General features: G+C 34.5%; 1 protein-coding gene across 1 annotated transcript in view; it reads right to left on the minus strand.

Annotated features, from left to right (window-relative positions):
* LOC106109773 (ataxin-1-like) overlaps positions 1 to 17,163 on the minus strand; it is a 30,438-nt gene extending 13,275 nt beyond the window's left edge. Inside the window, exon 1 of the mRNA XM_013291379.1 lies at positions 16,583 to 17,163. The gene's annotated coding sequence lies outside the window, so the exon portion shown is untranslated. The remainder of the gene's footprint in view (positions 1 to 16,582) is intronic.
* Between the last annotated feature and the right edge of the window lie 233 nt (positions 17,164 to 17,396).

The raw sequence follows: 17,396 nt of genomic DNA on the forward strand, positions 1-17,396 counted from the left end.
TCAATACATACAAAAATACAAATCTTTCCTCTTTATAATATTAGTATAGATAAAGATTTGTTTTGTATTGAAATAACCTAAAAACTATTAGGGATTTCGAAAATTTACATCAATAAAATAAATAAAACTCACCTTGCCTATCAACAGTAACCCTTCTTGTTTAAAACTCTAGGTCAACAAGATTTTTATACCGTTCAATATAAAACGAGTATATGTTGAATCAATAAAATCAAGTGAGCCAAAGTTATTCGAACGATGCCTTAACTAATTACAACTACCCACAAATAGTGGAGAATGGAGATCGATCAATCGTTCTCGTAAATAGACAGCGCGACGTGCCAACTATTTCTCGCGTCTCGTCCACATGCCGTTCATTCTTTTACATTCGTTCTCGTTCATTCCACACAATATTTAATCTATGAACGAATGACATATAATAGAGTTGTCCACAATTTGGACCCAACATAAATGCAATACAAGTAAATCGAAAAAGTTATTGAGAACATTTTTTATTTTATTTTTTAGTGCGTTTTGCGTCCTAAGAACGTTCTATGAAACTTTCTACAAGATCTACTAATTTGTTTAGAAACGCTTACGTAACAAGAACATGAACATCAATTCTATATACGTCATTAATTACAATGTTTTATTATCCATAGTTCCCTTGGCTATATTTTACTCCGTATCCTACACATTTTGTATTATTTGTTGCAAAACTAGCATTTATTACGTAAATATCCGAACAAATTGCGTGAATTCATTCTATAAATATAGCGCCGTGAGCATCTTTGTATTTGATTTTGCGAATGGAAAATTTATTTGCATGTTTACGTCGTTTTGAATTTTTAATATGACAGTTTCCATCGCAGAAACATTTGTATGATAAAGTCTGTGAAATAAACCCACGGTTATTAATTCCGATTGCTTCCAAACATTGTTTACAGTTTCTATGCAGTATATTATTGAATATTCATAGTTATACAGATAAGCTTCTATAAGATGATTGGTTAGTAAGAAACGCAGCTCGACCTTTTTACATTGATTACGTTGAAACAAATGAAGGATAAATAGAATCATTTTAAATACAAAATAACAACGTTGTTACTGCACATACGAAATATGCTGTGAACAAATATGCCATATACTTACTGTAGGATTCGACTTCTGCCGCGATAGTAATAGAGTAGTTAACCCCCGTAGACAGTGGAAAAAATTTAAATACTAAAATCTTTGCATAACCTCACAATTCAAAAACTACTTAGATAGTTTCTTAGATTAGGTCTTTTGAATTAAATAATAATACTACCTGTCCCTAGACATAGTCTAGATTATCGGACTGATGCTCTAGCTTATATTGCTATAAGTTATAAAACTATTATGAGCGTGAGATGACAATTACCGTGGGTAGGAAAATAATGTCCTCGACTGTAGTTGTGTGCAAACAGATAAGCGACCTCGTGTGAACGGTTATTGTTTTGTTTTAGATTTGAATCACCACGCGTAGGCGTATAGGCGACGCCTAGAATACTAAGACGTTCATCTAAGCCGCCGCGGGTACCTGATACCCACCTGCAAGCCACCGATTGTATGCAAATCTACAATCATTACGCCTCACTTGTCCAGCCATTGATATCTTACCGAAACAGGTTTCGTAAACTCGTTGGAACTGATTGCTGGCTGTTTTTGCCATTCATTTTACAATTAACATTGGATTTATTCATATAAAACCGACTGTTTACATTAAAAACAACATATGGAGGCAATTTTAATTTAATAATTATACATTGTGTAATAAAAAACGAACTGTTTACTTCATTAGTAGAAAAATGTTTATGAGAATTATTTTACTGTATTTTTCCACGGTTTTTGTAACAACTGACAATATTTGTTAATCATCAAACAATATTTTAGTATACAGTCGTTAAGATAAAATAATCGGATGGTAGAAACAGTTTGTTTTTCGTCCAACATAAACAGTATTATCAAGAAAAGATTCGTTATAATTAAAAGCACTTGTTTATCATGACACGTGTAAGGGTGAGATAACATTACATTATAAATAAGCCGGTGCTAAGTATAGATTCGATTATACTATTTGTTCTGAGACCGTCGAGAATTATGTAAACAATCGAATATGCCTAGAGTGCAGGCTGTTTGTAATTGAGTAAACAAGTTTTATCTTTGTTTAAATTACGATTCGCTCCGGGTTAAAGGTAATAAACGAGCAGGAACCATAATATTTTGTGGTGTTGTCTATATTTATATTAAAGTTTGTATGTTTGTGTGTAAAAACTCAAAAACTACTGGACGGTTTAAAAGTTGTTTAGCCATTAGAAGAGCATATTATTACTGAAATAGACTAAATTTAATATTAAATTTCGGGAAGTCGAAGTCGCGAGCATAAGCTAATCATCAATAGTCGTCTATACTGGTATTATAAAGAGGAAAGATTTGTAATTTTGCATCCTTAAATATTTTAAGTACCCTTAAATGCATGATGATACATTTATACGTCTTTTTTTCTTTACCCAATAGACTATTTTGAAAAAAAAACATTTTTTATTTTTTCCTCTTTTAATATATGTTCAATTTACGGGTAGTTTTAATTTATGGTATTTAAAAAAAATCGTGCATTTAAGGGTTAAGATGCAAAATGTCGCTGTATGACTTCTTGATACGACAGTATGGTAATTAAATATTAGCAAGATAAACCCACGGCATCTGTTATCAGTGGTCACGTACACCGCTAACCACACGAACATCGCGAATGTTTAACAGTGTGTTTATATTGGCAAAACAATTACATAAAACATATCGTTGTCTCACATTGTTCTTAGAGAACGACAAGGATAGCAATATGTGTTAGTAACATCGCACACAAGATACCTTGTTATTGAAAGGTCATCGCAAATTGTAACTAATATTGACTTGTTTATTTCATTACATAAAACTGTTACAAACATTAATCCGAATTTATACACGAGTTGGCACATCAAAGAGAAGATTGCTCTTGTTCCCGATGTGCCAATTCAAATGGTTATTCCGTTATCATCTCAACTGCTATCGATATAAGGTCATCTTTATCATAACATAGCTCGTTTTCTCTAGAAATTAGCACACAATTCTCTGATAGAAGGAGTCTAACTGAACCAGCGCATTCAGGTCAGGTCAGACAAGATACGAGAGAACCATGTGACTAATATTACTCCTTTTCTGTACTTATATAGTAAAATATTTCAAAATTGCATACTAAAATCTATGCCAATTCAATACGTTTTACTGGCCAGAGGAAATCTTTTCTGGAAAACTACCCAACATTTTAAAGGTTAGTTTACATTCAAAGGTAAATAATGCGAAAACTCAAGGAAATTTTAGACAAAACAATATTGATTTAGTTCAATTTTGTGTGGGAGAAGCAGCTAGTCCTAAATAAATAATAAAGAGTGTTTTAAACATCGTTTGCCATTTGTGAGGTAGATAGTTGTTTGTCAAGGACGCGAAGTTATAAATTTAAGCAGATCTATTGTAATCAATTTATAGTCATAAATATTTAGAAGTGTTGATCATAGATGTTATGTTTCAACTGTCGTAAAACATGTATAAAACATTGCTATCTCTGCAATTTCATAGACAATGAGAGAGATAGTTATATTGTGTTGCGACAGTGGAGACTCACTGTCAACACTCACGGGGACTGTAAAATGAGTTTCACGAACTGGATTGTAGTCCTTAAATTTGTCATAGATTAAAGATTCCATAAAAGAGATATGACAAAAGGTAAAATATAGTATTAAAAACATATTAGTCTAATTATTTTCTAAAGATTAAACCACCTTGAATTCGATTTGTACTTTTTTTAGTATCTACAGTTAGCCTTATTTTTTTAATTTAATTACAAGTGAATGTTATGACGTAGTACTTTGTTAGTGTTGACAGTATGGCACGCGCGCTTCGGGGAAGCCTCAATGGCGGAGGAAAGCGCACGTTCGTGTTTTCATAACGTACGCTTCAGAGAAGAGATGCCAAGCAATCTATCTTTCTCGTCGTTACGTCAATTGAACTGGTATCCTTTGTTAACCTTATTTCTTACAGTAAACAAATAATATTATACCTATTTGAATATTATTAGTAAATACAAACTGTTGCCTGTGTCTTCGTCCGAGAAATACATAGAAACTGTGCGGGAATACCATAACACAGGAACAAGAAAATAGGTAATCTGTGCTTTATTTCAGACTAGCTGTTGCTCGCGACCTTGCCCGTGTAAAATTAAAAAAATATTAAACAATATGACCTAAGTTTAATGATAACGTAACTTTTTATTGGTACAAGATTTTTTTAATCTGCCCAGTAGTTCTCGAGTTATTTAAATACATACTAAAATACAAGTCTTTCCTCTTTATAATGTTAGAGACGACTAGGGTCCACTTTAGTGTCAAGTTGCATTTAGACCCGTGTAGGTTTTTTGGAGTTATGTGGTGAACAACACACATACAAATTTTTGCATTTGTATGTAAGTAAGACGTTTCTGTTTTATTGTATGACTTGACTTAAGTTTTATTTCAATCATATTAGATATCGTTTGATATGTTTTGTATATTTAGACGAAGAAATCTCATGTTACATAAATGTTATTGAATCTCGATGTTTTGCTACAAGGTCTGTTTAAAAATAGTTCCAACATGTTGCTCGTCTGTTAACAGCTCTTTGAACTGAACATTACTTCGACTTTGATATCTCGCAGATTTAGCATTCGTGAATAAACATAGGCGATCCATTAAAAGAACGATTTTATAATGCACTAGCTGTTCCCCTGCTTCATCCGTATGAAATTATAAAAACTTTATTTTATTGTTTACATTTGTCAAATTATGTATTGCTAATGTCAAAATGCTGCCTTAATGTTGACAGCTTGTAGTTTATGGTCCCTCTCCCACGTTTAATAGTTTCCTAAGTTTAATAGCGTCAAAATATATAGCCTAATGCGTGTCGAAAGGGCTTTTTATTAAAGGTAGAGTAATTCAAAAATATGCTATATTGCTGATAACCTACTCCACAAAGTAGTGTGTTTACGCTTTATTATATTAGTATTCTCGAGATCTGGTTAAAATTTTAAAATAAACTATCCACAGATATCTATCACATATAATAAGGGTAAATTATTTGGAATTTATACATCCGTTTCAAATTAACCACATATAAGGAAGGAAATTTTGACAATTATATCAATTAAAATGAGTTATTAGAACACTTAATATAATTAATTTCTATTTTTGGTACAATTTTACGAAATATAAACTTTTTAGCAAACGATGTTAAGTGTAGTTCTTTGTTCACAATAAACATGTAATAAAAGATTACATTTTTTATATTTACTTTTACTAACTGCTTCACTGAATGTTAGATTGTTTGTCTTCCTTTATATTTAGTATGAAAAATCTACACTTTGTTAATTAACATTAAAGTTACATTTGCATCAAAACCCAAATCAATGCTATGCGCTATTTTGTTTTTATTTTAAAATAATAGAAGATTTTTGTTAATTTACTAATATTTCCTTTAACCACTCCAACTAAGCTCTAGGCTTGTGCTAGGATATGGTTCACGACAAGTCGAATGACGAGATTCGAACCCTCGACCACAAGATCGGTAGTCCGTACCCCAAACCATTAGGCTATTAACGCTTCCAAACTACTATCTCTGTTCGACGTTTAATTCGAATTTGTTTAGCAGTTCAGTAACAGCATCCATACATCCATCCAAATCGAGATAATATAGTAAGAAGTAATGTAGCTGGCCGTTGCGGTGGAATTAATGGCCAGCATTGAACTTGAACGCTGTATGCGTGACGTCACGCATACACGTGCGGCCGCGGGGCGTCGCTCGGCCGCGCAAGGCCGCGCGCCTCGCATCGCCATCGCCCCGACAAACAAACCGTGAAACATTATCCGTTTTAAGTTTTTTTTCGACTATTAAAAACTTTATGTTACTTTTAGTTTGTTGTATTGACGCAAATATATGTAAACTGGCCGAAAACAGAAGAAAATAAAATATTTCATTACAAAAATTCACCGTCTGCTTTTTTTTTCAAACCCAGTACAAAATACATAATTGTAATTAAAGTGTATATAAACACAACTGTGGGTTTATCCAGATTTTTTATTCGAATAAGCTATGCCGCGCCTATAAATATTCCTATGACAATGTCTGCATATGTCTTTGTCTACCCTAGTTACATTTATAATGCTTCTAAAAGCAGAATTCCGAACGTGTCCGCAGACATATCGATCGCCAACACTATATTCCTAGGAACAAGACCTAATTTCCTAAATTAGTAAGTCTCCGGAATATATTGCAAATAACCAGACGAAATCACCGACTAGTCACGACATTTTAGTTCTAGCCTTTTCAATCTACCTAGATGTGATAATGGAAAAATAATTCAAGTCTATACCAGACCACAAGAACTGTCTAAGTTTTAGATAACCATACTAATATTATAAATGCGAAAGTTTGGATGGATGGATGGAAACTGGCTGAATAGATCTCGACGACATTTAGCTCAGATTTAAAACATAATCTGGAAAAACACTTAGATTACACATAGTTTTTATAATTTCGCGGCGCGTAAAAGTTAGTTAAGAAAGAAATGTTAACTGTTTTGAAATGTATACCCGAATAACAATTGTCAATTCAATGAAAATATGAGAATGAATAAAAATTGTGTAATAATTACATAACTTCTTTTGGCTTACACAAAAGGTTACGAAATGTTTACAACCACATCCGCGAAATCCCTTATTTGTTTCACCAAGTCAAGGCGATATTTCCCGTACAAGGCTTTGCCATTAAAGTTACAATGTAACATACGAATGTATCTAAGTTACGTTGCTAATTTATTTAACATCTTTCCTCTTTTGTAATTTGGTCACTAATAAATACACAAAAGCTGTTAACCCCTTGTATAGACATGTTGGTATGATGGCAACACTTTTCTCTACTCTCAAGCCACTTCAGCTTAAAGTTCGTCTCTGATGTAAGTATTTTTTTCTGTCAAACCTAAATACAGTGGATGCTTAATACACTTGAAGCTAAAAATCGTTTATAGTTACCAAAATCATAATAAATCTCGGTAAAACGCAACATAGGCAATATTTTGGTTATGCCGGTGTCCAAAATGTTGTTATAACCGGTGTAAACTCTATTTCTATAAAATTATTGTCGCACCGCGTTGTCTAGCCAGTATTAGGTAACATAAGTAAACTTTACACTGTACAGATAAAATATTGCCACTTGCCACTTATTTACTGTGAAGCAACTTTTCTAAGGTCAGAGTTTATCTCGTAAGAAGTGGGGAAAAGTCAAGTATTTGTGCAAAATACGAGTCGCTATGCAATCTTTTGTATTTATATAATTTCAAATGATAATAATTGTAAGTTAGTTTTAATAGTTCAGGCGAACTATTCTGTTAAGTATAGACCTTTGTTTAAATTCAGAGGAGTTTGTTAACTTTACTTTTAAATTGCCAAATAAATACGATACTTTGACAAAAAAATAATTTTACCCAAGTTTGTTTTTCAAACCTTTTTTGCGTCAAAGTGAAAAAAATCATGACTACAGATTTTTACCCTTTGACTATAAAAAGTTAAAGGCTTCATTAATATCCTTCAAGTGCTTTAATTTTCTCAGTCACGCACACCTTAACTCTCAATTAATTATCACGCTAAAATGTAAGCGTGGGATCTCTGGCTCGTCGCACGCCAAATGTTGCAATACTGACAATCAACGTAAAAAAAATCGTAACCATAACGTAATATAAGTTGGTTAAACTAACTGTCGCACTTAAAGTGGTACTAAGGGAGACACATTACGTATAATTGAACTGGAAAACATTAAGTTTTCCCGATACTTCCGACTACTCTTTAAATAGTTACTCTTTGACATCATTGTTCTATTTGCAAATCTGAAGCAATATTTTAATTATTACTGGCTGTTTATACAGATATTACAAAAAAAAAATATTTCTGGTTTTGTTGTAAACGTTCTTAATTTACTTTTTTCGCTATTCCTGTATCGCAACATTTTTAACAATTAAAAAAAGACTGGCAGTCTATAATTAACGTCATTAAAAACATGTTGACAGCGTTGGTACAAAATTTACGTGTATTGTGTTCTTGCATAAGATGTGTTTCGCAAACTACTATGGAGCCGCGAAAGTTATGACGTAATGCGCGGGCGCAGGCCGGCCCATTGATTAGACGTCGTGAATGTAAACTGTTACCTAATACAAAACGATTCCTATTCTCGATTCGATAAAGCATTAGACGAAAACCAACAGCAACATTGTTCTTTGCCTTGCCTAACTCGTTGACGGTAATTGTTTTACTACTAAAAAGGTTCGGGTTAGGCCCCATTTGCACGGTCGCTTTTTAAACGCGTGTCAAAAAAACTTAAATGTATGTCCGTGTAACTGTTCAAACAGCGGCGCTTTTAAATAGCAACACTTTTTTATCGCGCAGTATTGGATTTTGAGCGCTAGACAAACGACACAAGAGTGATTTTAAAACGTATAAGCGAGGGCATTAAAAAGTGCTAGTATTCAAATTAAAAAGCGTCCGTGCGAATGAGAGGTTAAGGTCCGAATTACAGCGCGCCCGTTTGCAGTATTCCGCCTACAGGTTTTAGCGAAATCGTACCTTAAGCATGCGAAATTCTTTGATATACACATCGGAATTATTTATGTTCAAAACAATATTATCACTTAATTTATTTCTAGTTTTTTACTTTCATTACCTTTCATAAAAGAATAAAGTAACCACATTTTTGTACACGTAATAATTTGGCAGCGTGACATAAGATAGGATATTTGTTTGTTTATAATCTTGGTTAACCTATAGACGAATCGAAGGCAGGAGTCATACAAACACGCTACTGTCCAAGGGCCGAGTTGATAAACACGATATCCTTTCTAGCAATTATTGTTTGTGTAACAATGTGCCTGTCGATATAAATATTAACCAGTTTGATAAATTGTTGCTGTTGCTCTATAGATATAATTCAGTAGATGTTACATTTAAATCTATACATACAATAAAATTAGATTGTCTATTTGTAATATTAAAAAAAAAATCCAGATTTCGGGATGATGTATTTGCGTTGATGGTAACTAAAACGTATTTAATTTTTTTTTGTCTGCCTGTCTATCCGCAAGCCGCGTTTGTCCCAGGTTATCTCCAAAACGGCTAGGCCGATTTCGACGGGAATTTCTCTAGAGGGTAGCTGACATGTCAAAATGGCGTAACGGACCTAATTTGCGCTAACGAAGCAAATTTGCGCTCCGAAGTTTGCGAGCGAATGCTCGTATTTATTATATATAAAAAATAAAACTTATGATGTCAATCGTGATTGAGTAATCGAAAAGAAATCCAAGCGATTCTTGGAAACCAGTCATAATAACATCGCTATATCTATTTGTGGCCTATTGTTTGTTTACCTACATTCAATAAAGCTTCAAATTGAATTGAAAAAAGATGAAAATCTGGACTAGAGCCAGCGCTCTATGATTAGATATTTGTTAGTACAGTTCAAATATATGAAAATGTATATATTGGATTATTTCTTGAATATTTACACTATAAAATATACCTCTTTTTAGGTTACTAAGACAAGGTTTATAATAAGCAAGATAAACTGAAGATAGATTAACTTGTTTCGCTGACCCTAACTATCTAACGATTTGAATTTATGACGACACAATATGGCACGTTCGTATTAAAACCTGTACTTTTAGCTGTTACATGATATATTATATTTTTTTAGAAATAGTTGGTGCCAACTCAATGTTAGTGTAGCCATAATATCTGTGATACATAATGTTGCAAAATTGAGTTCTTGCCACAAAACTGTAAATTAACACACCTTCTACATTAATATAAGATAAATGAAAATATAAAACCATAGAGCACCCAATCTCATTGAGTTTTTTTTTAAATCCAGCGGTGACCAAGTCTTTGGTGACATCTAGTTCAGCTCTAAACAGAACAGTAAAAGGGTAGGTCTCCGGTTACAATATCCGTAAATATCTGGTCCGCGGGGTTCGATATGGAAATGATAACATCGGCTATATTTGCTGTAATCCGAGGCAGAGCTGCCGACTGCATTTTCAATGTTGACACACCGCAATAGGACACCGTTCTTTCGGCCGTGAGAACGTTTCACTTTGTTCTGCCGTCTTCCACGTAATTATTCGTCTTTTACTTCTATCATTAACATTGGTTTATAGCTGCGTACATTTAAAAACACTTTTGATGACTGGTGATACAGAATTTAAGGCAAACACGAATTGTGTTACCCTATAAAAAAAAAGAAATTACACTGTTTAGTTAACAATGTGTTTTAATTTTTTAACTTGTGCTGATAATAAATGTCAACGTGGATTTTATTGATCAAGATAACTTTAAGCTAGTACAATAATGTCAAAAATTTACGCCATCTAGCCACGGTATAAAAATGTTGACGTTTACTGAAGTTAAATATCGGATATATTTAGGCTTAATTTTAGGTAATTTGTCGTACCTCTATCGCGTCTAATTGCCATAGTTACAAGTCGTTTCTAAGAGTGCTTTAGAGTAGATTCAGTTCGAGAAAGCAACATTAACTTAACTATAATACGCCTATGAATGACAACAAAAGTTGCAATTTGTCTATTTCTATACATTATAAGTTTTTTATGAACATTACAGATGACTCAATAACCATAGCTCATTGACAGGTTTACTTAGTTACATTGTCAAGTGTTGCCATACCATAAACAATAGTCGGGCGTACCATTCATTCATGTATGTTAAATTATACGCGCGTTGAAAAATACAGGTATGCGAGCATTATCGTACCTAATGCCGCTGATAAAGCGAGATAACGCTACGTAGGCGGTAGCTTGCTTGATAACCAACAGCCGTTATAACTTCGTTAGTGTGCACACACACAACTATCGCAGTCAACGATATCTCTTTGTTTTCTTCGCGTACAAAGCTTATCTGACACCAGTCCGTTTATTTAATTTAGTATCAAACGTAATAATTACATCAAAGTACAGTACCGTTCAATTAGAATAGACATTTAAACGCTGTTAGGAATGATTTATAAATCATAAACAATATAGAGAAGAGGTTCAAAGACAACGCGTTTCTTAGATATGACAGAATAATAAATTACAACTAGTTATTGGGTTAATTTGATAATAACAAAAGTATTTATAAAACAGACATCATTGTCATTTAAAATACAGTAAAACATTATAAAAATCTGTTCACATTTAGTATTATTATGTATCCTCATGTCTTACTTTCTCGCCTTCAGAATCCTCCCTTAGTTTGAGTACGAAAAATTTTTTTTAGAATTGCCTTACTTCTGCTAGACTTCGGGTAGACTGTATTCTTCCAGACTACCCTCTACGTCTATGCCAAATTACACCGAGATCCAATTAGCCGTTTAGGCTACAAACTCTAACAAACATCCATCCATCTAAACTTTCGCATTTACAATATTAGTAAGAATTAAGATAGTAAGATGAAAACTTCAGCAATCCAGTATTATTCATGTGAAATTATAAATGTACATTATGAAAATAACTCAAAGTTATTAACAATTTATACAAAGAGCATATTAATATTATCGGTTCTGGTTTGCAGGCAATTAGTAGCGCTACTTGTCTACGCAATTATCTCAACAAACAACCGTTATTACGAGCAAGAAGTAATCTTGTTGATAAATTGCGTGCTTGTGTATATTTACAGACAACTTATACCGAAAGTAATCTTATATAATTGTTAGTTTTATAATTATAACTAAAAATATATTGTGAGATTGTTGGAACTTCGCATCATTATTGTAAACTTGGAGTCAGTCGGTACAGACACCGGACTTGTAAGTTAGTATAGCAGTTTTTTTTTCATTACTTGAAAGATATTATAACGTTTTTCAGTTTATAGAGCGTACTAGCTGCTCCCATGCGGCTTCATTCGCATGAAGTTATGAAATATTAGTTTATTGTCAAAATATCAATAGCAAATGTCAAAATGACATGACATTACAAACCTTAGCAATCTTTCTTTCTTGATGTTGGCAGCAACTTATAGTCTCTTTCCCACATTAGGGTTTTTACTCAAAATATTTACCCCTAAGTTTAACAGCTTGAAAATATATAGCCTAAAGCGTGACGTAAGTGTAGGGCTTTTTATTAAAAAAAGAATTATTCAAAGATATGCTGTAATTGCTGACAACAAAGAAGTGTGTGTTTACGCTTTATTATATGAGTATAGAAGTATAGATTACATTTATTTCATCCAATGAAATTAATATTCATTTGAGAAATATAAGGCGTTGAAAAAATGTATAGAGTCTGTTTTGATTTGATTTCTGTTTGTGGTACTAGTAATATTATATCGAAATTTCTAGAATCCATTACGAGGGCATGTTATGTCCGTTCCAGTTAATTCATTTTAGGCGATCAATCATATGAGAAATACGTTGATTAACTAGCGACTCGTCAATACATTTGGACATGTTATTATTTAATTTAATACTAGCTTTCGCTGGCGACTACGTCCACGTGGAATAAAAATAATACAAAAGTACCTATGTAGTAAGTAAGTAGTCTATGTGTTCTTCCAGACGCGGGCGAAAGCTAGTGCTGAATAAAAATCTAGTCCTAATCATGATAATTTAGTAGTATTTTGGACTACAATCTTCTACTACGTATATAATTTTTTACGCTATATGATTTTAAAAGGGACTTCCCTGTAAATTATCACAAGTTACGAGCTATCGTGCGATTAGAAAAAAACACTGATATTTTCGATTAAAATTTGTAAATCCAATTCACATTTAAGATTATTTATACATTTTATCATAAGATAACAATTCATTTGTATCATGATTGTATGTTTTCGACATATTTTTTTAAATAAACATTTTATCAAAGAAGTCGTAACCTCGACACTTTCCTGTTCGTACGACCTTATTCGCTGTTATCAAATGTTATAACTTTTGATAAAATGTTTTTTTTAAATAACAGACAGTGCAAACGGAGCATGAGCACACTAAATTAGCTAAAGGTTCGAACCATAAATAACTGCAAGGTAAAATGTTTCTTAGTTTCATTGGACCGAAACGATGCAAAGGATGAGGAGAAAGAGAGAGGATATTTCCTATTCCTGCAATTTCCCTCCACTGACAAAACTCGTAACTTCACTGGCTTTTCTTTCACAACCTTTAATATGTCCAGAGCCGGTTGGCCATATTTATTGGCCCTTTTTGAATCCATATTTATTGTAAATGTAAAAGATACTTGGAAAGGGGTTTTAATTTTGTAATAAATCTAACCATTACAGTTACCGCTTTTGAGCCGTAAGCTGTCTGTCTGTTGTTTCTGTTGCTATTTTGAGTTTAAAAAAACATTAAAAAACTAGTACACGCGGTAAATTAGCGATATGTTAAGCATCCAGACACACGGAGCGATTATTTTCACCACATAATTAATTTTGCCCGCCGAAGGCCGCCATGTTGAACAATGTGCTTTACATAACATGACATATGACATGGGTGACACTTATTACTTTGTATTTATAATTTATTTATGAGTTTTCTTAAAATATACTGCTAGTATTATGATTACTGGATGGTATATAACCACCATTAAGCCCTATTCGCTAAAAAACTAAGTATCTTTATTTTCATATAATCCAATTTCCTCTTTATTGACGTATTTTTCACACATGTTTAAGTATATAAATTATATGTATTTATCGTTTACGTAACTGTGTAAACATCACACACTCAACATAGTATGTGATAAGATTAATCGCAAAGGATATACGTATACTGAGAACTACGGATTTTACACTGTCGTTAGTAAATACAATTTACAATACTAAATACTAGTGTACTACTATTACTCGCGACTTCGCCTTCGTGGTAAAAAAATATATGAAAAATAGAACCTATGTTACTCACTGATAACGTAGCTTTTCATGGTGGAAGAATTTCTAAAATTGGCCCATTAATTTTTGAATTATTTTAATACATAAAAAAAATAGAAATCTTTACTCTTTATAATTATAGTATAGACTAGCTTTTGCCCGCTATTTAGTCCGAGCGAAATAAAATCTTATTAGCCTATGTATTCTTCTAGACTGTTCTACATTTGTGCCAAAATTCATCGAATTAAGGCGTGTCGAAGATATGTTGTAAATCTAACCAAACGTTAGCATTTATAATAGTTTATAAAAGCTAGATAAATAAATGTAAGATTATTAAATGATGAAATAAACTATAATAACGAATATCTGTTTAAAAATGACTGAAAAAAAATCTAAAAAAGGGAAAATCCGTTGTTACAAGAAATGTAGGTAGCGCGGAGGTGATTAGCTAGAGATTAAAAGGTTTTGGATAATGATTTTTTTATTTGAAATTCATAAAACTTGTTGTTTTTATTTATAAAGTGTGCTGCCAGAGCCTATTACTTATTATTTTAATATAATATTGCCATAATTAAATTATAGGACTTGACCTTATTTGAGGAAAGGCGTATTTTCAATATTAATGTACAAAAAATCCTTTTTATTTTATGTATGTAAATTAACATCTTTAACATAATACAAAATTGTTTGTAGTTCATAAGATGAAAGCAAAGCGCCAACCTAAGTGCCCCAGCTAATGAAGCGAGAGCCAATATAAGATACAAGTCTCAACAAGTGCGTGTAGGTTGACCACGCTATTTGCAGTCCTGGACTTTTTGACGCGGAGATTACCATACTTTAATTTTCTCATAGACCTCGTTTACTAATTTTCTGATTTCGATAAACCTTTACCGGGTATTCCGTGGCCATTAACACACATAACACTGTTTTCACTGTTACACTTCAGGTAAAAAATATTATACTTCAAATTTAAACTTTAAAATAACATACTTATGACAAAAATAATAAAATACTTGATTTATTTTTTTGTTAATTTCCTTAAAGTAATAAAGTCCATAACAGTGCTTACTTTCAAGTATTCTTACAAAACATTTTATACCAACATCACGTAATCATCAATAATAATTTGTCGCAAACCTTTTTCTTTCATTTTGACCTTTGTACTACAACCAGAATAACATGAAATGTATCTGAAGTTGTTTTCGTAAATAAACGTCTATTTTTAATATTGAAATTATCATTACTTGTTACGTAATAAATTCTTAATGTTTTTAATTACACTCAAATTAATCTTGAACTAAAACGCCATGTTTTATTTTTATCGTTTTTAATTTAGTTTTTATCAAATCACAATAAAGGCATCGTTTAAAAATTATTTAATGTAAATTTACAAAAAATTGTCAGTTTTGGGATTTCAATAAATTTATTTTATCATAGTAACCCTAACAACGTGTACGGTAAGGTCATAGTTTATCGCAACGAACTCAATGTGCCGACAATTGTCTTTGTGCTTTTCCTACTTGTCATAATTTGATCTCATTATTTACTAAATGCGAACCATTTAGTGTTAAAGTCCATTTTGTCAATAAACCATTGAGCTTAACAATTTGTCATTTTTTTAATGTTTTTAAAACATAATTTATTAACAATAACAATAAAACTCGAGGTCAACTTTTATAATAGATGAAATGTACCAAAAGTATTTGACTAATAGCGCTCAGTTTCCTGTTTTTAAAGACAATGACGTAAATAGTGTGTGACGAATTAAAAAAAATATTCAATTTGACCGCATCATTCGCCGTGTTTTGCAACCGTATGCATTTGCAACCTTCTTGTGCATGCGGTGTATAAATACCTATCATTATCATTCAATTGTCTTCCTAATTTAAATGCTAAATACGTGCTAGCTTCCTTAGCAGACACTAGCAAAGGACGTGTTGAAGGTTACACTTATCAAAAAAGTGTCAATGTAACTACTACAATAGTAAGAACTTTAGATAATGTTTGATAAGTGTACGTTATTATTTAACAGCTGACAAGTTACAAACATGAGTTATCTCTGATACGAAAGCCGAGATTGTAGGCGTATCTCAAATATGACATTGTTTGTCATTGTGAAGACATCTTAACGGCGATTTGATTACAACATAGAAATAGAGTATGTAAGCGTGCAAAAGTCAAAAGGAACATTTATAAGCGGAATGATTTAACAGCTGGCGTGTGAGAATACAGCGTATTCGCATGCAGGCCGTCGTTGGCAGCCCTAGGAACGAGCGACACGTAGTCGTCACCGACAGGTAGCGATCACAACATAAAAAGGCAGGCGGAGGCGGGCGCGGGCGCGGCTCATGCACCAGGCGAAGGCACTGCGACGCTCAGAAACAACCTAAATAAAGCGGGCCAGGGAGCAGTGAGCAGCAGCCGCGGCGCATGCACGCGGCCCGCGGCCCGCGCACACCACGCCGCCCGCGCCGCCGCCACTCACACGCACACAACACCCGCCACCCGCCAGACGAAAATAAAATCCACTCGTATGCGCCATGCGAATAGGAAGGCGGCCGGGTAATAAAGCCGGCCGTCCGAATGGACGTATGGATCCTTACGTTTCGTGGCACTGTCGCGAGACGGTCACGGACGCAGCATCTCAGGCCGCGGGTCACAGGCGCTCACTCGGAGATCTCATCCGAAGGCGCGTTCCGTCACTCCGAACTGGTTTCGTGGGCGCGCTCGGTATCCGATGGAAAAGTACACGGGCGACGTCCGAGCACATTCGGCACACGCGATATCGCGGCCGTCTCACTGCGGTCACTCGGCAGGAAAATCAACGGGCGGAGATTAGCATGAATGATATCATAGGTCGGCTCGCGGAGTAGGAGCGCAATCACAAACGGTGCGACGTCGGCGCGGGTCGCTGCGCGACTGGCGGGTGGCGGGCGCGGCGGGCGCGGCACTACGCGGGGCTGGCGGGGCGCCGTGCGTAGCGAGTGGCCGTGAGGCGCGGGGACGAGGAAACCCGGCGCGAGTACGGCGCGGGGCCGCGCGGGCCGGGGGGCGCGGATTAATCACGTAGTAAGTGTGCCCCCGCCCCTGCCCGGCCCGCGCCCGCTCTGCGCCGGCAGAACCTGCGCCCGCCCGCCACCCGACACATGAATAAATAGTAAATGCAACACGAACGCTCGTCGTGCCAGACTGAAACCGGACACTTCTCGAAGCTAAATGAATTCCTGTGTGAGCGTTGCCACCGAATCTTGGCTCCGCGTGTCCGCTGCGTGCGTCGGCGAGGCGCCACTCTCTCGCCCCTCCCGCACCGTCGCCACGTACCTCTGTGATGCAATTATTTAACGCCCGTAAGAAAGTAGGTATTCGGCACCGACCGTACTCATCAAAATAAATTGAATCTATTAGCCCAATTTCATT

This window comes from Papilio polytes, unplaced genomic scaffold (assembly GCF_000836215.1).
Source record: "Papilio polytes unplaced genomic scaffold, Ppol_1.0 DF821067.1, whole genome shotgun sequence".
Taxonomy (NCBI): Eukaryota; Metazoa; Arthropoda; class Insecta; order Lepidoptera; family Papilionidae; genus Papilio; species Papilio polytes.